Raw genomic sequence first — 25,454 nt, forward strand, 5'->3', positions numbered from 1 at the left:
GGATGCCACTGCAGTCCAGCCTGGACGACAGAGTGAGACTAAGTCTCAAAAAAAAAAAAAAGTACATCGCATAATAGATAAAATTGGCTTAGGTATATTAAAAAATTGCCCAGTAGTGCCAAATGGCAAACCACTGCTTTATTATTAATTTGTCTATAGGACTAGTTTTGGATCTTAAAATAATCATAGTTTCAGCACACATTTATTGGACAGCTAGCATGTTTCAAGTATTATACTTAGCATTTTATCTATATTATCGCACTTAAGCTTCAAATAACTCTGTGATATGGGAAATATTAGCTGTTTTATAAAAAAGAGTAACTTGCCTGTCTACAGTGACAAAATGAGTAAGTAACTGAACTGGTTTCAAACTTGATCATTGGATTCAAAAGCTCATGGGCTTAGTCAGTCTGTATAGTGAAGAAAGCTCTGGAAGCGCAGTCACTGGGGAGATAATTGCTTATGATCACTGCAATATAAAATGGCTTTAAAGATCCCACCACTGAGAAACTTTTTGCCCCCTCAATATATGCCACAAGGGATATAAAACTATAAACTTCACTTTGCTCTTTAAATGATTACCCAGCAGTGGAAAGCCTTTTTAAGAAGTCATAAGGAGGAAATGAACTAGTTCAAAATCCCTCATCAGCTTTGTGGAGAAGGCAAATTCTTTTGCACAAATGCATTGTGCTGTAAACAGTTCCATTATTAGCTAATATTCCTTCCCAGCAAGTAAAATGTGACACAACAATAAATTTCTATTCACAATACAACTTCTGATGAACAACAAATAACATTATTCAAAAGGCCAAAGGCAATTTTTTCTACTTATTAACTGTTTGAGTAGCAGCTCCACAGAAACAGGTGACATGAATGAAGATATTATTATGTCTGGAGATAAAGTTGGAAAAATTTAGATCTTCATTGGGAAGATTATTTTAGAATTTTAGACCAAGAAAGAACTACAAAGATGAAATTTCCCATCTTTTATAATTTAAGGTAGAGAAATTCAGACTCAGGAAAATTAAGTGGCTTATTCAGTGTCACACAGCTGACTATTGACAAATCTGAGAACAGAATGAAGTCTTTTGTACTTTTCTAATGCACTACATATTTTTTGAGGCTGACTTGAGACACTTGTTTAGATATTTAATCAAAATGGAATTATTTATTACTTCTCTTAATCTCAGCCAAAGTTAGCACTCCCTACTGCTACAAGCAAAATATTGAGTCATCCTGCATTTTTATCTTTTCACCACATAACTCATTTATCTGTACATGGAATCATGCATTTTACATATTTATAAATATTTAATTGTTGGTTTTGAAAACTTAAATGCAAGGTTTTAAAGAAAGGGGTTTTATCTTTTTCACCACTATTTCCAGTGAGGTGACCAACTATCCTGGTTGGCGTGGAACTACAGATCCCTGGATGTGGGGTTTTCAGTGCTAAAATTGGAAATGTCCTTGGAAAATTAGGGTGAGTTGGTCATTCATCAGGGCTTAAGCATATAGATTTTACAGCTTCTGCATCTCACTCTTCTAAGTGGTAATATTAACATCAGAATCATCCCAATTTTTAAAAAATTATTACCAACACATTCTGGGTGATGGCAGCAATGTGCCTCAATTTGAATATAGTTTCTGTTTGATTTGGGGTACTGCAGGTTCTATCCTCATTTAAAAGGACAGTATAAGGCTCAGCATGGTAGTTTATGCTTGTAATCTTAGCTCTTTAGGAGGCCAAAGCTGGGGGATTGCTTGAGGCCAGACTGGACAACATAGAGAGATCTCTGTCTCTACAAAAAAATTTTAAAATTAGCTGAACATGGTTATGTGCACCCATAGTCCTAGCTACTTGGGAGGTTGAGGTGGGAGGATCACTTGAACCCAAATGTTTAAGGTTACATTGAACTCTGATCATGCCACTGCACTCCAACCTGGGTAACAGAGTAAGACCCTGTCTCAAATATAAATAAACAAAAATAAAGGACAGTGTATGTTATACTGTAGTCACTCAATCAGTATTTGTTGCCTGACATATATGTTAAATTGTAACAGTAGCAATTTCAGTTCTGATTTCTGGTGACAGATGGTTTATCTCTTTACCCATTGTATTATTTCTCAGTCTCCAATTTTAGGCTGAATAGTTATTTGTTTGTTAAGATAGGAAATTGTTGTAAGATGCTTACCATTTTACATATATGTGTGTGTGTGTGTGTGTGCCTATATAGGTACATATGCACAAACATAAACAGATTTATGCATATATAATATATATACTATACATACATATTAATATGTATGTGTAATAAAACTAAAAACCATATGGATGATATATATATGCATACAAATAGTCTTAAAATGCTGTTATTTTATTGTTTGGCTCAGAGTTGTCAAATAATACCAGTTAGAGTGCACAGAAAAAGTTAAAGATTGTTTTTGGTATCAAGAAATAGACAGTAAATCCCATCACTATAAAAATCCCTTAAAATGGCTTTTACATTAATCTCAACAAAGTGGCCATCACTATAATGAGTGGGGCTTGGCAGAACTCCCTTCAGCTCCATTCTCCTACTGTGACAGACAACAAACCCTATACTTAGAGTCTGCTTGCTTTGCTGAGTAACATCTGTCATGTTACTTCCTATATAGGCCCTGAATGTATTTGTGCTGTGGGACCGCTCTACAAAGTCTTCATAGAATTGCAGTTATCAACTATTCGCTGCTATCACAAACCACAAAATTACTATTCTTTTTTTGCAATTATCTTCTTTCAATAGTTCTTCCCAGCCCTTCAATGACTAGTTTAGGTGTCTGGTAATTGTCTCTGGACCCCAACATCAACTTTGTTTATAGCTAGATTTCTTTATTCATTGTATGACAAATTATCTTTACAAAAGCCTCTCTAATATTTTTTATAGAGGGTATTTTGTGGCTTTTTAGCCCTTCTTTTTGATCTTTTGATCAAAATTACTCTAACGGGGTTTATCATACATAATGCCAAGCATCTAATCACAAATTATCAGTCATAAAGGACCAAAAGCAAGAGAAAGTAAATAGATAACAGAAACAGACTCTTAAAAAAATTAGACATTACAGTTAACAAACACAAATTTAATGTGTTACTAACGTTTTCAAGAAAACAAATAAAAGTGAATCCCAGCAGAGAAAGTGACTAGAATAATTATTCAATTAACAAAATACAATCAGCAATAAAACAGAATCAAATACAAATTCTAATGTTAGAATATAAATTAATAGACATTAGAAACACAATAAATTAAGAATACAGGCTCAGAGAATTCAGGGGAACTTGAGGATTCAAAATTCTCAAATGGCCCTATTCATGTATCCCCATTCCAAGTCTAATAATCCAATCTCTTCTCTGTGAAAACTCTGAAATTGATATAAGAGAAGTGAATTGGGCAGGAACTAAAAGCAAAGTAAGTGCATAGTCTCTGATGGAAACTAGATTTAAACTGATCTCATTGAGATAATCTGAGGCACAAACTATACATCAAACTGACCTCCCTCTAGGCAAGAGATCAGCTGTTCATATTAATGTGTCAGTTAATTATCAGCTGATTGTCAAAGATGAGGATGAGGATGGGGAGTTGGACAGAAATTTCCTGAGTAGATGGTTCTAGCTGGCCAACAGTAATTCTGTAGATAAAGGATAAAGCTCTAAGCTGTAGGAGTATTCATGTCTGTATAAATGAGCTGGGTAGGTATATTAGTCAGAATTTTTCAGAGAAACAGAACTAATAGGAAATATATATATCTACCAAACTATTAATGTAGAGATATCATGTGAGCTAATTCCTTATGTCTCTGTGTGTGTATATATATGCATATATATATATAACAGATAGACTCAAACATACACATGAGAGATTGTCAAAAATTTTATGAAAAATGCAATTTTGAAAAAACCATGCATGAATTTCGAAATTTTTTTGCACCTAGGTAGATTTGTACTAACTTGATACAACACATCTGAACAGGCTCTAGTGTGAGGCATTAAGAAGGATAAGACATCTGTCTTAAAAGATGCTCTATCAGTACAACATGAATTTTGCAAAAGTTGATGCAAAAATAAACATCAATTTTATGGTGAAGCTTGGATGGAAGAATGGTGAAATCATTAATCCTTTATGAAAAGTTTATGGAAACAATGACCTAAAGAAATCAGCAGTTTACAAATGAATAATTTATTTTAAGGGAGACAAAATAATGTTAAAGATGAAGTCTGCAGCAATAGATCATTCACATCAATTTGTGAAAAAGAAATTAATTTTGTTTATGCCATAATTGAGGAAGACTAATGATTATCAGCAGAAACAATAGCCAATAATCAGAGACATCCCAATTGATTCAACCTACACAATTCTGAATGACAAATTAACTTAAGCAAACTTTCCACTTAATGGGTGCCAAAATTGTTGTACCCAGATTGGCTCAAACAAAAGCAGAGCTTTCAATGGAAATTTTAAGCAAATAGAATCAAGATTCTGAAGCATTTATTTGAAGAATTGTAACAGGAACTAAAACATGGCTTTACCAGTACAATGCTGAAGACAATGCACAAAGCAATGGTCAGCAAGAGGTGGAAGTGATCCAGTCAAAGCAACACTAGCATGAACAAACAAAGCAAATGCTATCATGAGCAAAGCTCATGGAAACAGTTTTGGGGAATCCTCAAGGCATTTTGCTTGAGGATTCCCCAAAACTAGCTGGACCCTTTGACTCAAGGAGGGGACAATTTAATGTATATTTTGCACCTCAGATTATCCCAGTGAGATCAGATTAAAGCTAGTTTCCAACAGAGACTATGTGAGTTTTTTGCTTTTAGCCCTTCCCCAATCCACTTTCATCAGTTTTCTTATTCCAAGAGAATATCAAATATTTATTGACTTTCTGGAGAGACAATAAATAACGACACCTGCTTATTGTGGGAGTATTTTAAGAAAGGGAAAGTTTTAATAGAAAAACACCTAAGAAAGCTTCACCAGAGAGTCCTTTACTATGATAATGCTTCTGCTCATTCCTATCATCAAAAGAGGGCATTTCTTAAGAGTTTTAATGGGAAGTCATTAGGCATCTACCACACAATCTTTTTTTTTTTTCTTTTTTTTTTTATTGCATTTTAGGTTTTGGGGTACATGTGCAGAGCCTGCAATACAGTTGCATAGGTACACACAGGGCAGTGTGTTTTGTTTGCTTTCTCCCCTTCACCCACATTTGGTATTTCTCCCCTGGCAATCCCTCCCCACCTCCCCCTCCCACTGGTCCTCCCCTTTTCCCCCTATAGACCCCAGTGTTTAGTACTCCCCTCTCTGTGTCCATGTGTTCTCATTTTTCATCACCCGCCTATGAGTGAGAATATGCGGTGTTTCATTTTCTGTTCTTGTGTCAGTTTGCTGAGAATGATGTTCTCCAGATTCATCCATGTCCCTATAAACGACACGAACTCATCATTTCTGATTGCTGCATAATATTCCATGAGGCCAACAATCATATGAAAAAATGCTCATCGTCACTGGTCATCAGAAAGATGCAAATCAAAACCACATTGAGTTACCATCTCACGCCAGTTAGAATGGCGATCATTAAAAAATCTGGAGACAACAGATGCTGGAGAGGATGTGGAGAAAAAGGAACACTTTTACACTGTTGGTGGGAGTGTAAATTAGTCCAACCATTGTGGAAGACGGTGTGGCGATTCCTCAAGGCCTTAGAAATAGAAATCCCATTTGACCCAGCAATCCCATTACTGGGTATATGTCCAAAGGACTATAAATCGTTCTACCACACAGTCTTAATTTAGCCCTTTCTGATTTCATTTTGTTTCTTAATCTTAAAAAATATTTCAAGGGTACCTATTTTTACTTTAGGTAATAAAGTAAAAAAGACTCTATTTACATGATTAAGTTCCCAGGACCCTTATTAGTTCTTTAGGGATATACTAAATTGCTTGTATAATTGCTTAAGAAAGTGTCTTGAACTTGCTGGAGCTTGTTTGATAAATTAAGTTAATATGCTTTATTTTGGTCTTTTAATTTTTTAATGAATCTTTGAAGTCCCCTCATATCGTGTCAGCCAACTCCTTATAATAAATTTTTTTCATATGACATATATATTATAAGGAGTTGGCTCACATCATTATAAAAGCTGAGAAGTCCCACCATCTGGTGTAACATCAGCCTGAATCCAAAGGCCTGCCAACCAGAAGAGCCAATGGTTCAAGTTCTAGTTTGAGTCCAAAACCTTGAAAAATAGGACAGCTGATGGTGTGATTCTACATCAAAATTCAGAGGGCTTCAGACCCAAGAAATTCTTATGTTTTCATTCAAGTTAGAAGACAGGAAAAAACTGATGCACAGTTCAAGGTAGTCAGATGGAAGATGTACCTTTTTACTCAGTCTTTTTGTTATATTAAGGTCTTCAATTAATTGAAAGTGTTAATCTGATACAGAACACCCTCACAGACACATTGTGATAATGCCTGCCAAATTTCTGAGTATTCTGTGGCTTAGTCACATTGATGCATAAAATTAATTAACACAGCAGGCAACACAGCATCTAATACATCTAAGAAAAAGTGCATATGCAAATAAATCAAGATGATTATCAAATAATAGGATTTAAATATATGAAGAATTACATACTTGACAAAATCACATAAAAGACAGAAAGGTCTTTGTATTTTGTAATAAATGTATTTTGATAATAAGATCTTTGTATTTTGTATTAAATGATAAAATAATAATTTAAATTAGACAATGTGCAATTGTCTAATTTTTAATCTCTTTACTTATTTAAATATGATTTAATCTCAAAGTTATTCTAATATAAAAGGATATAATTAATAATGCAATAAAAATGAAGAAATGGAAAATAGTACTGTAATAATAGCAATAAAATATTGATTAGCACAAAAGCCAAAAAGGAAGAAAGTATATATATATATATATGTATATATATATGTGTATATATATATATATATATATATAAAACAACTTTATTTTTAAATATATTAATAAGTGGCATATGTAAACCCACATATATCAGTAACTACATTAAAATGTAGTAGACTAAGTAATTTCCAAATTTATAATTGTATTAAAAACATATAATTCTATGCTATTTCGAGATACAGAATTGACTATTTATGCACTGTAAATTTAAATTAAAAGGATGGAAGAAATTATAGCAGACCAATATTAACCAAAAGAAGATTAGAATACCCATAATGTTATGTGAAAAGTAGAATTTAATGTAAGAATGATAACTAAGATAAAGTATATTTCATAATGATAAACATGTTGGTCCACAGGACAATTTTATGAATTTAAATATGCATTCAGTTATTAGCATGGTCTCAAAATGCATAAAACAGATGGATATTAATAAAAGGATAAACGAGCAAATATCTAATTATAGTCATAAATTTTGACACATATCTCTCAGTAAGGTATAGAAAAACTGGACCACAATATTCATGAATGATATAGTATATTTGAAAAATAACATGTTCAACTTTATCTCATAGAGATTTATGTAAGATTACATTAAAACTCCAGAATTCAACTTTTGAATTCAACTCTTTGAGTGTATGTGATACATTTAGCAAACTGGGAACATGCTCTGCAATAAATCAAATCTTACTTTTCTCAAAGAATTACAATAAATGAAGTAGGTTCTTTGATCATAGTAAGAAGATAGATACTCATAAAAAAATAAAATTTTTGTACATTTATAAATTAAGTGACTCATTTCTAAATAATTCATGAATCAAAAAGGAAATCATATTAAAAAATGAGAAAGTGATTTTAAATTAAATAAAATCGCACCCTAAATATAGTAGTGGATAAACCTAGGAAAGTAGACAAGAAAAATCTGTTTATCCTGAAAGAGTCTTGAAAACTTAAGTGAGCTAAATATCTATCAAAATGAATTGTGGATAGAAATTTCAAGAAAACCAAAGAAAATAGAGAAATAGAAATCATAAAAATAAGAACAAAAATTAATGATATACAATACAAATAAAATAAAGGGAATAATATTTATTTGATAATTGAGAGAAATCTAGTAGGCTAATAAAAAAAGGGTAAAACAAAAAATTATATATATCAGGAAAGAAAAAGGACATTTCTACAAAGCCTACAGACACTTACATAACAATAACAACAGAATATTATGGGTACATTTATAACAATACTTTTGAAAATTTATAAATAATTAGTAAAATCCGAGAAGAAAATACCTCCTACCCAATCACGGATAGACACATATGAAAATTTGAAAACATATACATATACATAAATACACACACACACTCACACACACATATATATATAAAGAAAATATAAAAGAAAAATTTTTGCCTAAAGATAACTCTAGGCTAAAATGAATTTACTTATTTTTTTCAAACACTAAAAAAAGATCCATTCTAATTTACAATATTAAGAATAGAAAAGAAGCAAATCATATAATCATTGCAACACATTCAGAAAAATGCATCTGATAAGATCAAGTCATTCCATTCTCCAATATATTCCCTCTCATATGTATGTCATGTGTATATACGTATTTACATATACGTAAAAGACAAATCAATAATATAAAATGTGAGCGGACAACTCACAAAAAAAAGGCTATCTCTATGGCCAACCGCAATAAATAATATTCAACTTTAGTAGTCATCAAAAATTACAAATTAAAATTCCTTCCAGAATGCTTAAATTAAAACAAATGACAATATTAAATTTTCCTGAGGATTTGGAGCAAATGAAGAATTTATTTATATCTAGTACAAAAATGTACAGAATTATTTAAAATATGCCAAAACTGGTAACAGAGCAAAACGCTCTCATCAAGAGAATGGACAAATACTTTTTTTATGTTTGTACAATGGTATGCTTAACATCAGTGAAAATGAAGAGAATGCTGCTGTGTGTCACAACATGGATTAATGTCCTAGATGTGATATCAAACACAAGAAGCCACATACAAATGATTGCTAATTTTATGATTCCCAAAGCTATGACATCAGTTAATGATATTAGACGTGAGAGTGATTGGCTGCTTGCAGTGGCTCATGCTTGTAGTCCCAGCACTTAGGGAGGCTGAGACAGGTGGATCACCTGAGGTCATGAGCTCAAGACCAGCTTGGCCAACATCAGGAAGCCCGGTCTCTACTAAAAATACAAAAATTAGCCAGGGGTAGTAATGGACATCTGTAATCTCAGCTGCTCAGGAGGCTGAGGCAGGAGAATTGCTTGAACCCAGGAGGTAGTGGTCGCAGTGAGCCGAAACTGTGCCACTGCACTCTAACCTGGGCGAAAAGAGCAAAACTACGCTTCAAAAAAAAAAAAAAGAGTGTAATCTTCAACTCTGTGGAAGAGAGAGACACAATGATCAGAAGGAGACACAACATAAGAGGCCTTTAGGATGTAGATAATACTGTATTCCATGATTTGAATTGTGATTATACAATCATGTTAATTTTTGAAAATTCTTCAAGCTGTGCACTTTCTGTATTTTGTCAGTCGTTAAAAATGATTGTGCAATTCTTTATTGTATGTTTCATAAAAATTATTTTAAAATAACATAGCTTTAATATTTCATTGAGTTTATTGGGCTCTGATTCTTGAAGGTAGCACAAGAAACTGGGAAGTTTACTTGGTGTCCAGAAAATAGAGTAAAGCTTTTTTGCTCATGTCAATGTCTTTCTTTACCTTTTCTCCACCTGCTAAATCTTGCAGCTCTAGAGATTTATTATGTATTACTTGTCACTTGTCATTAATCAGTTAAATGAATTCATAAAAGTTCTTTTCTTCCTTATAACTGCTCTCAGAACCTCATTTCTTAATATCCAGCACCAGTGGCCACTAAGAGCCAATATTTTTAGACTTCTGACTATAAGTCAGGTATAGGTCTAATTTCCTTTTTCATCTCTCTTCTGAGTGAAAGAACACACAAAGAAAACTACAGGCCAGTGTCTCTGATGAATATTGATGCAAAAAGTCCTCAGTGAAATATTAGAAACTGAATTCAACCATGCATTTAAAAGATCATTCATCACGACCAAGTGGGATTTATCCCTGGAATGCAAGAATGGTTCAATGTATGAAAATCAATGTGATACATCATTTAACAGAATGAGGGATAAGAAGCATTTTGATAAGGAAATTTTGGTTATTTCTGTGGTATGCAATAATTTTAGTAAAAGGCAAAAGATTTATACGATTTGAAGAGAAACCAGAGTATATGGTATGCAATAATTTTATATAAGAATTATAATTATTAATAACATGCACTAAGTCATATCAGAATTACACAAGTTTTCCATAATTTTGGAACACATGCCAATACTTATTTATACAAATACAGCCCAGAGAAAGCCAACCACTATTTCATACTTGACAATGCTTTCTGTATGATTTTTATACCAAATAAGCCAAATTTCACCTTTGCATTAGTATACTATTAATATTAAACCCAGTTCTTAATAAAACCTTATAGATATATCTACTCAATTTTAATGTTTGACCATAAGGTAAGATTCTAATCCTTTACAATTTTTGTTAACAAGCTCATTTTTTAAAGTATGCCTGTGCTCACAGAAAATAGGAGATGTCTCTAAGGGCAAACTAACAACAGACACTGTGCTTTACAAGTCATTGGGTGTGACAAAGTGAACTTACTATCAATATCCATTTTTTTCATTCTTCTATAGTGGTAGGAGCTCAATATATTTAGTTGAGTACAAGACAAGGTAACCGTAACTCAGACTTCTTTTGAGATATATACAGCCACGTCACTAAGCTAAGTCAATGAACTAGAAGAAGCAGCCTCATGTGGTTAAGTCTTGGAAACTTCAGGAGGCATTAGACTGTGTTCCTTACTCTTTTCTACTGTCTGTCTTCCTCTTCTGTATAGTATGCAAGTGGAAATATCTAAGGCCCTAAGAAAAAGTCTATCTTTGGCAAAGAGACAAGAGAGAAGAAGCCTGGGACCCTGAGACAGTGGATGTCAATGCCAGTCTTGGATTCTCTACCTGGACGCTTGCATGATAAAAAATAAAACTTCCATCTTATTTTAGTCAATGTTATTTTAGTTTTTCCACTCTTCTCTTAAACCTAATAATGCTAATTGATGCAATGAATAATAAGAAAATATAAAGACCCAAGATTTCCTCAAGACAAATTACAATACTGGTAACAGGACCTAGAAACTGAGCCAGAGGCCTTGTTCATTTAAGTGTGTGAACCTGAGACTCTTTTACTAAGTCACAACTCTAAGAATAAGAACTGATAGGTAGTGTTGAAACTGCCTTTACAAAATTATAACTGAATACATTAAGACAGTCAAAAAATCAGAACTAATTGATTCTGTCTTGCTTCTAACCTTTAAGATGTCCTTATTCATTCCTGGGCATAGGTAGAACTAACTTATGGAAGGAATTTAGATCGTGGTTTGACTGTGAAACAAAATTGATAATAGACCTTTCCCGAAAAGATCCCCTTCTTGCCTGGGGACCAATCTGTCTTTGCAGGACTCACAAATTAGCTACAATTAGAAATTACAGTTTAGGAGCCATACAGCCTCTGATTCCAAGAGTCAGAACATCCTCAAATTGCTCCTGGAAATAACATTACTAGTATAAAACCTAAAAGCAGTGCTTGAGATATTTTGCAGACCCTGCCCTCGATGGATCAGCTGACATCACCCAGCCTGGTAATCTAGCTCAGTCAGTTCTGCCATCCCACCCAGGAACAGAAAACAGCATGAAAAACTCACTTCAACCCCCTATGATTCCATCTCCAACCTGACCAATTAGCACTCCCCACTTCCCAAGCCCCTACCCACCAAATTATCTTTAAAAACTCTGATCTTTGAATTCAGGGAGACTGATTTGAGTAATAATAAAACTCTGTCTCCCACACAGCTGTCTCTGCATGAATTACTCTTTCTCCATTGCAATTCCCCTGTCTTGCTCTATCTAGGCAGCAGACAAGGTAAACCCTTTGGGCGGTTACAGTGGTGATACCTGGCTCATATGAGTAAATGCTATATTCAGTGGAAGGAACCGGTCTCTCTGCTTTGTCCATCTGGGATATTGTTTATTATTATTTTGTTGCTTTTAAGAGGAGGAGAAATATTTGTAAACTGTCTTTATGTCAGATAAGAAGAATTAAGATCTACATTTTTGAGGAAAGTCACCATTATTTTATTGGAAAATCACTATAAATTAACTATTATACTTACTGCCTTGCATATTAGCCTATCCCCACTATTATATTAACTTTAAAAGTTTATTTTCTAGGATAAAAGATGTAGGATGTACAATAGTTAATTTATAGTGAAAAGAAAAACCTGAATTCAGGTTTTTGTATTTGCAAGTTTGGGTTCTCAAGTTATTCAACTTCTAGGAAGAGGCTAATATGAATTAACAGAATTCACAGAATTCAGGTTTTTATATTTGCAAGTTTGAGTTCTCAAGTTATTCAGCTTATAAGAAAATAAAACTTCCTAGAAGTGTTCTGGAGCTGGGAAGGATGACAAGGAATGTGATGAGAAAGGAAGGCAGAGAGATTGGAAGTTGATATTTATTCAACATTTACTTTGCTAAACACTCAGTTAGGCAATAACACCTGCAGTAAACAGAAAAAGGCATGAGAGATACTAAGAAAACAGAGAGAGTAAAAATTGCATATTTGGGACTGAAACCCAAGAGTCACATATGCATGGACATTAAGAGACACCTTGACCAGTATCCTTCCCCATCATTCCATTATCTCTGATTTTTTACACATGGACCTTTCCTACTTTCTGTACACAGACTTCACCCTACGTTTATTATGGAAACATTTCTTATCCCAGAAAATAAACTTTTAAAGTTATATAGCTTCAGATAAATGTGTTATCTAAACAAGGCTGACGGAACAGTATTTAGTTCAAAGAGTATAGATCAACATTTATATTATTTATTCAATGAGCCCAATGAGCCACAGATTAATATTAGAAATACATATATATGATTTTATGCCAAGAAAATATTTCATTATATCATTTATAAAACCAAACAGAAAACTGTTTCAAAATACTTAGAAATGATAAAGAGATATAATAACAAAAACAGTTTAGTAATAAACATATTATTATACATTTTATTATGTTTCATTAATCTAGCCCATTAGTCATTTTTATGCATACACCAAAAGTTTAATCACTGTTGCTTTGTATTCGTGAAGTCTGGTAATATGTCTTTTATTTATTGTCTTGGTTATTTTCTTCTGTTTATTCTTGCACATGAATGTAACATTGTTTTTCCCGGTTAAATCATTTTTAACTTTTATTGTTACATTATTGCATATATTTAGATGAGAAGAGAGAGAGATGAGAGAGAAATGTTTTCAACATTATTGAATCTTCCATATAGTAATACTATTTACTTCTGTATACATTTATAACTTATGTGGCATGTACCAATATAACATAAACATCTGGTTATATTTATTTTTAAAATTTAAGTTTCAGGTTACATTTTATTTGTAAATTTTTGGTTATATTTAACTTTAAATTTTAAGAATATGTAAATATTACTTTATAGTCCCTACTCTGCATTTCATTCTTATGAAATTATTTTCATTCTCCCAACTAGATGATTATCTAAGATAATTATTTTTTTCTCTATTTCCTGTGAATAATGCATATTTCATTGTTCTGTAACATTTTGTAAGCTTCATTCTCTTTTCATTCTTGCTAGAGTTATATATTTTGATATATGACTCTTGGCTCTACTTAAGATTATTGTAACATTTGATTTCCCTTCTCAGATCTACTGCTAAAAAGAGAGTGGATACGGTTTGCTCTTCATGTAGTTTTCATTTATACCACATATTCATGCAGTGAACATTCTTGTACTCCAGTGGGATCTTTTAACTTGACACCTCATTTTCAGATATGTTTTCCTATTAAAGAATCTGGAATATAAATCCCTCTACACTGGTATCAGGAGTGAAATAATTTCTGAGCCTACATACTTTGAGTTACTTACAGTAAAAACACTCTCCCGGTGGCAAGTGTTAGTGGCCTCTTTCTCCTCTTCCCTAGCACATCTCTCTTTTCTCTCTGAGTGGGCAAATACAGGGAAAAATCATTTTAGACATATTTTTAAATACTATAACCAGAAATAATTTTCCAGTTAAGAGCATCTAAGAATCTTGGGACATGAGGATGTTAAGTGAGGGAGGAAAACTTTTTCTTATTTTTTTTTTCAGAAAATTAATTAAGAATTTCAGAAATGTATAACATGAAACAGAGGGAATTCTGTAGAGAAGCTAGTAAGCCCTAAGGCCAACTTTTGCCCTTAAGTGAGGCAGCTTTGGTGACAAAGGGGACAGGAAAAAATACCTAGAACCTCTACAAGCAGGAAGTCAGAGCTTAGATTTTTTTTAGAAAAAAAAATCCAGTTTTCTCAGAAAGTGAGTGAGAAAATAATCCACCACGTACAGGCAGCATGATGATGGGGGTCCATGTCTGTCTCAGCCTTAGCTAGAGGGAAGACGTTAAAAAAAAAAAAAAGAACACTGCTAAGAAGAATCTCTAATCACTCACTCTCAATTCATAACCACCCACCTGAAGAATCTGATGAAAATTCAGTATTTTCACGCATGAAGTATTTTAAGGTAGTCCCACATTTGAAGTCAGCAAGACCTTTAACAGAATGAGAGAAAGGTCCTTTTTGGAGAAATGCACATTACAACCGGGACTCAAAAAATTACTACAAGTGAAGGTTTAAATATCACATGCTCAAATAAATTAATTAATTAAAAGTAAGTAAAATAAATCAGGATGTGAATTCTACCCCTAGAAGTAATGAAAAGCAAAGAGTGTAGCTATCACTTTAGACTATATGTTATAAAATATGAGACAGAGGACTTGAATTATGATACATTTGTGTTTTTTTTTTTTTTTAAGATTCAAAAAAATGTATTGACCAGCCTGGCCAACATGACAAAACCCTGTCTTAACTAAAAATCAAAAATTGGCCAGGTGTGGTGGCGAGTGCCTGTAATCCCAGCTACCTGGGAGGCTGAGGCAGGGGAATCACTTGAGCTCGGAATGTGGAGGTTGCAGTGAGCTGAGATCATGCCCCTGTCTCCCAGCTGAGATCACTACAGCCTGTATGACAGAGCAAGACCTGTCTCAGGAAAAAAAAAAAAAAGTATTTCTTAATGAGAAATAAAAAGTGTATACATTTATGGTGCATTACATGATTTTTTTTTTTTTTTTTTTGAGACGGAGTTTCGCTCTTGTTACCCAGGCTGGAGTGCAATGGCGCGATCTCGGCTCACCTCAATCTCCGCCTCCTGGGTTCAGGCAATTCTCCTGCCTCAGCCTCCCAAAGACATGATGTTTTTATATCTGTATACATTGTGGAATGGTTAAATCAAGCTAATTAACATAATCCTCACATTAATTTTTGTATGTGATGAGAACACTTAAAATTTACTCTAGCAATTTCCAAGTATATAATATATTCTTATTATCTGTAATATTTATGTTGCTTAATATCATAAATACAGTTTACAGTAGGTTTTGTATATTTGGTATAATACAAAATGTGATATTCAATAGTATTCATTTATTTCTCTTTTGTTAATATTTAGTTCATTACCCCCAACAATCTGTAGATCTGTTTTCTCCACCAACAGTTCCTCCATGAATGGTACTAATTTTGGATGATATTCACCCCTTTATCATAAATGATATATTATCGTTATTATCTACAAAATGTTGTACATCTGCCAGTAGAAATAGAAGGCTTTGAGAGGGTGACATGTCTGATCTTTTGCATCTGTTACAGCCTCATATCATAAAATAAATTTTGGAGGCCAGGTGCAGTGGCTCAGGCCTGTAATCCCAGCACTTCGGGAAGCTGAGGAGAGTGGATCATTTGAGGTCAGGAGACCAGCCTGGCCAACATGATGAAATCCTGTCTCTACTAAAAATACAAAAATTAGCCAGGCATAGTGGTGTGCACCTGTAACCCAGTTATTCAGGAGGCTGAAGCAGGAGAATCACTTGAACCCAGAAGGAGGAGGTTGCAAGAAGCTGAGATTGGGCCATTGCACTCTAGCCTGGGTGACAGAGGAAGACTTCATCTCTAAATACATACATACATGCATACATACATACATATATACATAAAGGAAGCATGTTTAAAACCATAAAAGTATAATTTTGTAGTAAGCTTTAATTTTCTATACTTTTACAGAATGAACTACTCACAGACATCATTTTTAAGGAAAAATATATAGTTGAATATATTTATCTAAAATTTTTGTAAGTATAAACATAAACAAAACATTTCAAATGATAATTACTTTATAGAATTCTAGAAGAAATAGGCAATGGCACCCGCATATGACTTGTTTCAAAATAAAATCTATGGCATTAATTTCAAAATATTCAGATTACATGTATGCTTTCACAGACAATACATTATCAGGCATATCTGAAAGATCATGTAAATTTTGAAAGCTTAAAAATGAAGCTATGCTATGAAATATTTTGTCAATCTCCAATTTTCTCACAGAAATAAGTCTAAGGAAAAGCATGTTTATATTTCTTTTTTATCTACATTGGACTGCATTTAACATTGCTCTATGCATATTCATTAGAAATTATATACAACCATTTTTTCAAATACCTACTAATGATTGATTTTGATGAACTTTTATCAAAGAACAATACAGATTTGTTATATGGGGACTTTCTCTGGCCTTGGATATTTAGATCTCTTTATTCCTTTACACTCTGTTTATTTTTATCTGTAGGTGTTCATTGTTTTAAGCCTATTATTCTACCTTACCACATATGTAATAAATACAATAATTTATCATTTTCATACTTTTGGAAGTTGAATGAAGCTCTTTGGTCATCTTTTGGGCAGAAACTTTTGGATTGTGAAGGTAGCTACACTGGCAGCAGTTGAGTTAGCAATTGTTCAGTATATTTAAAAGTAATGTAATTATTTGTTTGATGTTAATGTTTCACCTAGAGAATTTAAAACAACATTCAAAAATATTTTAACTTTATTTCTTTGTGATAAGACTTTTATCACCGTCAATAATCAGTTCTTTAAAAATGGATTATAATAGACTTTATATTATTTATAGTCAACAGGTAGAAATATTGAAGATGATTTTAAAAGATGGCTTATTTGAAAAAAATTTCTTTTAAATATATTGTTATGCTAACAAGATAGCATTTTTGTTTTAGGTTGGTGCAAAAGTAATTTTGGTTTCTGTCATTGAAAGTAATGGCAGAAACCTCAATTTCTTTTGCACCAACCTCATAGTTTCTTTTTATTTAAATAAACAAGAAATTAAAATTTCTTATTTAAATAAAATTATTTAAATGAATGAATGTGTCTGAAACTCTAGGAATTTACATTCATTTAAATAAGTAATGAGGAATAAAATATGACCTTTTTTTCTCTACAGAATTGCTATCTTCTCATCTCACCTCCTTCCTAGATTATCACCTCCTTTAAGACCTGATCTTTCCCTTAACCTGGAAACCTTACATGAGTTTTCTTGTTAGTTAATAGTTTCCTTATTTTTGTTCTCAACACTTAAAATACATTTTTGAAGGGTTAATCATGCATTAATTATAATTGTACCTACTTGACTACATTGTTGCTAGGTTTTAAGGTTCTAGATACCAGAGCAATTGTAATTCAACTTTATGTACTAAATATAAAATTAGATGATGAGGCTGACTGGCTGAATGAAAGAATGAATTAATAACTAGATAGTGAACAAATAAAGGAAGTATTGGTTTGCATTTCCCTGATGATTAGTGGTGTTGAACATTTTTTCAACTATCTGTTGGTAATTTGTATGTCTTTTGAGAAATGTCTGTTCTGCTCGTTTGCCCATTTTTGACTAAGTTATTTGATTTTTTGCTGTTGAGTTGGGCTTCTTATATATTCTGGATATTAACTTCTTGTTAGATGCACAGTTTGCAAATAGTGTCTTCTATTCTGTTGGTTTTATCTTCACTCTGTTGTTTTCTTTGCTGCACACAAGCTGTTTCATTTAATGTAATCCCATTTGTCTGTTTTTGCTTTTATTGCCTCTGCTTTTGAGATCTTATTCAAAAAAATCTTTGCCCAGTCCAATTTCATGAAGCAAAGCACTTTCATTTTATTTTTTTCTAATTTTTTCATAGTTTCGGGGTCTTACATTTAGGTATTTAATCAATCTAGAGTTGGTATTTGTACACAGTGACAGATAGGTGTCTAGTGTCATTCTTCTGATGTGGTAATCCAGTTTTCTCAACATCATTTATTCAAGAAAATGTCCTTTCCCCAACTTGTATTTTTGGTACCTTTGTTGAAAAGTGTTGGCCATAAGTGCGTGGAAAGGCAAATGCAAATCAAAACCACACTGAGATAGCACCTCCTCTCAGTTAGAATGGTTATTATAAAAAGACAAAAAATAAGAAATTTAGACAAGGAACTGAGGAAAGGGAAACTTATGCACCATTGGTGGAAATGTAAATTAGTACAGCCATTATGGAAAACTGTGGAGGTTCATGAAAGAAAATAAAAATAGAGCTACCAAACCATCCAGCAATCCCATTACTCGTTGTACACCCAAAGGAAATACAATCAGTATGCCAAAAAGGTATCTGTAGTTACATGCTTAGTGCAGTACCCTTTACAATATACAAAATATGAAAATAACCTAAATGTCTATCAGAATATGAACTGATAAATAAAATGTATTATGTATATATCAGCAATAGAGCATTATTCAGCCATAAATCAAAATAAAATCCTATCATTTTAAGCAACATAGATGAACCTAGAGGACATTATGTTATGTAAAATAAGCCAGACAAAGAAAGACAAATATCACATAACCTCACATGTGCAATCTAAAAAAGGTGATCTTATAAAAGTTGAGAGTAGAATGGTGGTTACCAGGGACTGTGGAGAGTAGGGAAGAGGAGCAAACTGAAGAGGTTGGTCAGCAGATGCAAAGTTATAGCTAGATAGGAAGAATAATTTCTGATGTCCTATTACACAATAGGGTGACTATAACAAATAGCCATGTAATGTATGTTTCAAGATAGCTAGAAGAGATCACAACAAAGAAATGTTAAATGTTTAAAGCGATGGATATGTTAATTAACTTGATCTGATCAGTATAAAACGTATGCATTCACTAAAACATCACACTACATCCCACAAATAGGTGCAATTAGTATGTGTCAATTCTAAATTTAAAAATTAATTTTTAACAAGAAAAATAAATGAAGTAATTTTTTTTCCAGAATCTTCTTTTTCTGCTTCTTACACTATGCCTGGCGTAGATATATTATTCTCTGCAACTCATGCCAGACGTAAGACTTGATGGGGAAAGAGTCTTGCTCAGCACTCTTCAATATCTTTTTCCCCCTAATCTTGTTCATAGAAGTTTTGTTCAGGAGAAGATATGGTATAATCAGCAAGGAATCAAGTTCAACAGAGAAATAGAAGATAAATCTTTATACATTAAAAAAACTATGTTTTAAAGAATTTAAAAAATGTGATAATGATGCAATATAAATTCCTAAACTAAATTATATGGCTCTTTAATTGAACTTACATATCAATATTGTGCCTCCAAAAAGATATTACCTCAATATGAGTATGTGTCTTGCATTAGGTTGATGCAAATATAATTGCAACTTTTGTCATTAAGAGTAACGACAAAAACTGATATATTTGCACCAAACGAATACTTTTTTATGTGTCCTTCACTATACTTAATGCAGTGTAAAGTAGTCAATATGTAAACTGCTGAGTAATTGCTTAACCAAACTCTTATGTGTCAGAATTAATTAATCAAAAAACAAGTGTACTTCCCAGACTTGATGACATTGTTGTTAATGAGCATTTGATGAGGAATATAGAGTAGTGACAATGTCTTTTAAATCATTTATACAACTATCTTCATTACAAAGTCTTTATATACAGATTAATAGACTCTTCATAAGTTTTAAAAGAGTTTTGTGAAATTCACTTAAAAAATTTTAAGTAGAGATGCAAGTTTTAAAAAGCTATATTCACTCGATCTGTTAAAAATGCTTAAGCAGTAGAGTTTTTGTTAATTGGAAAAAGAAGAGCTAAAGTCTCACAGATATAAAGTAAAATAACCATTTAAAATTATAATAAATATAATCTGACAACTTATGACTTTTGTTCAGGCTTCTGGATAACATGTAAAGTAAAAATGTATTTGACCTTATGTTTTCACACATAAATTCACTTTTAATTGAGATAATATCCTTTTAAAACAGTCATTCAGTTGAATACATTTATTATTTCAAAAATTTTAATAGCACTGACTAAAGGTCAGTGGTTCCTCAAAGATATAAATGTCAAGCAAAGATTTGTGACTGTTTTTATTTTCTCTGGTGATGGCGCTAGGGCAAATAAGTTCGAAATTTGTAAATCTGGAATTTGCATTTTGAAATACCACTGAGTTATTTGAAATAACTCAATGGTACTTGTTGCATTATATAAAATTGATAATTATTAACTTTTAGAAATTTTTTTCAAAATCTACTGAAACTAGTAAAAGTAAAAATAAAATAGAAAGCAAACATATAGAGTATGTCATACAAGGAAATAATAAAAATTGAGTTGAGACAGTAGAAATGTATTTGATCTTATATTTACCGTCTCTACTCAGTTAAGAGTAGAATTAAAAAATTCTTCTTTAAACATTTGATAAAATCATGCGGTCCTGATTTGATTTGCCAGAAAGAGATTTAGACATTTGCATGACTAATTTGTTTAGCAATTACTCTTAATTTAGATGTTTATATTTCTTAGCCAATTCTATTAAATTACAATTTTTAAGAAAATCATTCATTGACATTAAATAGTGCATATTTTTTCCTTTTTATTCCCCCTTCTGTATGCTTAAGATCATGCACCTATTTACAATTACATCATTGTTAGTAATGATAATGCTTTTCAATCAAGGAGATTAATTCTAGAACTTCTGTGATTCCTGAAGTGTATTCAATAAAAATTTATTCTTCTCAAGTTTTACATTTTATATTATTTTTTTTGCTAGTAATTGGACAGTATTCATATTAAAACTTGAGCTAAACAAAAAATAAATGTCAAGAGAAGACCCCTTTAATGGCAGCCTTACATTTCTCTTGAATTCCTGAACTGCAAATTATAGTTTGAAAAATGGACACTAACCAAAAGACCACATGACAGAATTTATGACGTTTAAGCACCAGCTTGGAGATAATCATATCTCTTTTGATCCTGATTCTAATATTTTATCTTTTAGGTTTGAAGCATACACATTACTCTCTAAAACTGGTATATTTATCATTCCACTAGAATTTGTGCATTATACTCAAAATTGTATGTTCTTATGATTTGATATGCTTTCATTTTCCAATATTTCTGCCAATAGAATTTCTGGACTATAAAATATTAAATATGTTTAATTTTTATTTGAGAAACTATTATTATATATGACAGGCCATAAAAAAAATAATATATGGACCTTTCCCTCACTAATCTTGTAGCCATTGTCTTAATAGTATTATCTACCAAACGCAACTATGTAATTACATTATTATTTTCCCCATTTGAATTTTGGAGTATTGTACTTAACAGAATTTCCTTAATTGTCATGTTTAAAGTATATATTTTCCTATTTGGAGAGAGATATGTGTATATGTGCACACATTCATATATGAATCTATATCAGACTAATAGAGTATGAGCGTGATTGAGTGAGCCTTGTTTTAATAAAGCTAAGACTTGATTATTTAGTAAATTTTTGATATATTAAAGTCACTCATCAATTTTTCTACGCCATGAATGTAAGATAGCAGGCATGTTACACATTAGCAAAGGAAAAATAGATTTAAAATATTTTAAGTATGGCTTTAGATTAGATTTTAACATCTTTATGTCCATGCGGACTATGTATCAGAGAAAGACTGTCAGTCTAGAAAGATCATGAAGTACATGTATGGAAAAAAAATAAAGATCACATTCATGACATCCTAATGATAATTGTAGTAATTTATGAGACCTGGATGTTTTTCTATGTTAGATTCTGCATGATCACACTGTATTCTTCTTACAAATGTCCTTTTGCAGAAGAAAATACCCAACAGTTTACTTTCCTTGCAACTCATTTTCTCAATTATAACTATTTACCACCAAGGTAAAAGTAGAAAACAAGTAGTTCCTGTAGTTTAAAAATATTAGTTGTAGAAATTACATGGCAGTCTTAGCCTATTTCTAATTTCCTATCTGTGTAAGAAGAAATATAGGATAGTGGCTAATGAGATCCAATTTCAAACTATGAAATATATACCACAACTGATGTACCATCTATTTAAAGTAATTGTAACAACATTTAAGTCATAAATCTGTTAGGCCAGTATAAAGCAAATATCCAAAGGCACTTTTGCAGAAAAAGGTGTTATTTTTCTTGTGAATTTGATATATTTCAAAAATTTTCTAGAAGGTAATTTCTTATGATTCACACTGCATAAGGTCTAACCACATAAAATACCATGTTCTCTAAATATAATTTTGCAGTTTCTCAGCAAAACTCCTTCAATAATTAGAAATACACAGATCTCTCCATCAAGGGCCCAGAAGTTGCTTTACTACAGACTCACTGGCCTCAAAAATGCTGTCCTCAGGAATCTAGATTTTCCCAAGATGCAGATGTCATCCATAGGCTTTGAATGATGAAATATCTTTGTATCTAATATTTTAAACATGAAAGGACAAAGAGATTTATGGTTCAGATAATAATAGTTAATATCTATTACATGCTTGCTTTATGCTAAAGGTCCTTAGTTCTTTAGATATAATAATTATTTCAATTACATAGCAACCAAATGATACCAGGAATTATTGTTATCACCTCTGAAGAACAAGGCTGTAATAAGGGACAAGCCCAAGATTCAGACTGAGGAAGAACTCAGGTTTGAATCCAGGCAGTCTAGCTACAGAGGGTAGTTACCAGGTGTGATTCTGTTCTTTAACTACTGTTTAAAGACTAGACAGATGAATAACACAAGTAAGCTTTAAAAATAATCTCCAGTACATATGTATGGCCTACAATTTTCTTGTATTCACGTAATTTTGTCGTTTGGAAGACATACTGCTATGACAAAAAGGTACCTGCAGTTTTCTATGCTTATAATTTGATATCACTGTTAAATATCTGTTGAGCAGCTTATCAAAAATTAATCACTGTGTAAGGTACAATATAACATAAAACAGATGTATTCCTGAACTTCTAACCAAGGTAAGTTGAGATAGTAAACCAGGAATTATAGAATCAATCATCAATGAAAGGCAGAAACAATGACTGCTAGACCCCCCTAGATATACAGGATGACCACTGAGCAAGACCAGTCAATAGTGTTTCCAGAAGTAGCTTTTACTTGACATATGGGGTAACTGTCTTTGTCTCTGACTCACAGATACAAGTTCCTCATGGCATAGTCAATAAATTCTTTATCTACAACTGTCCCCATGACTCTCCAAATGTATGGTGCAGCTAAAGTTAAATTCTAGAATTAAGTACTGTACTCAGCTTTGCTTCCTAGAGTTGACTGATGCTCTTACCTGAATTCTCCTCTTTCTGTTATGAATTCTCCTATTTCTTTTTCTTTAAGCCATAGTTGAACTTGATATAGTTCACATTGTATTACTCAGTTTACACTGCTGATTTCTCTGTTTTTTCCTCTTCATCCTTAGCAATTATTATTTTAAATAACATTCCTACACTCACTCAATTAGTCAAAAGAAAAACCAAAGTCTGTTTCCTCTCCCCAACACCTGTTGCCTTTCTGCATTGGTCACAAGGTGTATGGCTATCTCAGATTTACACCTATAATACTTGGACACTGCCTTTATTTTAAAATTATTCTGTTCTACATAAAGTCTCTGGATTCCAGTAGTGACAACTTAATCCAAAAGCATGTGAGAATATATATTATCTAAGCTTCCTAACTCATTTGTACTGGATAATTTTCTTCTGTGGTGTTTTAGGTGTTGTTCCTCCATGTAAGAGCAATATGTATTACTGTTGTTGGTTTCCATAAAAACTTCAGTTGTGGTCTTTTCCAGGAATTCAACTGATGCAATATCAATAAAGAAAAGATCAGGTATTAAGAGACTAAAATATTTAATATAAGCTCTTTAACTCACTGAATTAGTTATGAAATTTTCAAACTCAGGGCATAAGCTAAATTGATGTCATACTTCATATTCTATTGTGTGATTGGAGAGGATGTGGTCTAGAAGATATACATTTAGGCATTAACGATTATTTTTCTAATCTTGTATAGTCTTTCAGCAAACTTTGAGCTCTTTAGATGAGGTACTGGAATAAATAAAAGTGCCAACCAGCCAAATAATAACTATCCTCTTAAATTATGTAGAATATTCACAGAGTTAGAATATATGGAGGAGAACATTGTTTGGCAAAGTTCATTATCAGAAAAAAAAATTATCTGAGTCAGTTACCTGCTCTTTTCCACCAATGTTGACCTTAGATTAAAACAGTGTTAAATGCCAATTGGACTTTAATGTTCAACTTAGTGACTACTTGATCTCCCTATGGAAGAAAATGTTAGCAATCCTACAGTTTAATTATATATATATGTGTGTGTGTATGTGTGTGTGTGTGTGTATATGTATGTATATATTTAATGTTAGCAATCCTACAGATTAACTATATATATATATATAACTATACATAGTATATATAAAACTATATATATATAACTATATATATATACTATATAGTTAATCTATATAGTTAAATATATAGTTATATATATATATAAAGTCATCTTTACTCATTTGAAATCCTTACTTTTATATATAAATAGTAATGCAATCTACATGTGAGCTAGTGGTCTATGCTTCTTGAAAGCCTAGTTAAAATGAACATAAGCTTTCAATTCTGAGACCTGGGCTTTTTCTGCTGGCTCCATTAGTCTATCTGCTTCTCCCACTCCTTCCTCACCTTCTTCATATTCTCAGATTGGGTAGCACCAGATTATTTTTCCTCTTCTCAATAGAGAGAGAGAGTGAGAAAGAGAAAGAGAGAATTCATCCTAGTCAGCTTCTATTCAGATATTTGCATATTATATCTATTAAGTGGTTCAAGAAAATAAAAATTGTTTTATCTATGTGCAACCACATTCTTAATGGTGGATGTTATTTAGAATTTAGCAGATCACAACAAAATGCCAAGGATGTAGGCTGAAGGAAACCTGATCTCTTTTATAAGATTTTTGTGTATTGATATATGTTTCTTAACCAATGTGTGTGCATGCAGGCAAAAGCACATCAAATGTCACACCTTTTG

The 25,454-nt window shown here is 32.2% G+C and overlaps 1 long non-coding RNA gene across 3 annotated transcripts in view; it reads right to left on the bottom strand.

Annotated features, from left to right (window-relative positions):
- Positions 1 to 25,454, bottom strand: part of LOC118144460 (uncharacterized) — a 179,052-nt gene that overhangs the window by 9,391 nt on the left and 144,207 nt on the right. The window contains exons 1-2 of one of the 3 annotated variants that reach the window (XR_004729270.3): positions 14,650 to 14,731; positions 14,069 to 14,142 (exon numbers count right to left, since the gene is read on the bottom strand). The exons of the other annotated variants lie outside the window; for them this stretch is intronic. This is a non-coding gene — a long non-coding RNA (uncharacterized LOC118144460). Of the gene's footprint in view, positions 1 to 14,068; positions 14,143 to 14,649; positions 14,732 to 25,454 lie in introns of those variants that run through there. 3 annotated transcript variants of the gene reach the window in all.

Source organism: Callithrix jacchus, chromosome 9 (assembly GCF_049354715.1).
Source record: "Callithrix jacchus isolate 240 chromosome 9, calJac240_pri, whole genome shotgun sequence".
NCBI lineage: Eukaryota > Metazoa > Chordata > Mammalia > Primates > Cebidae > Callithrix > Callithrix jacchus.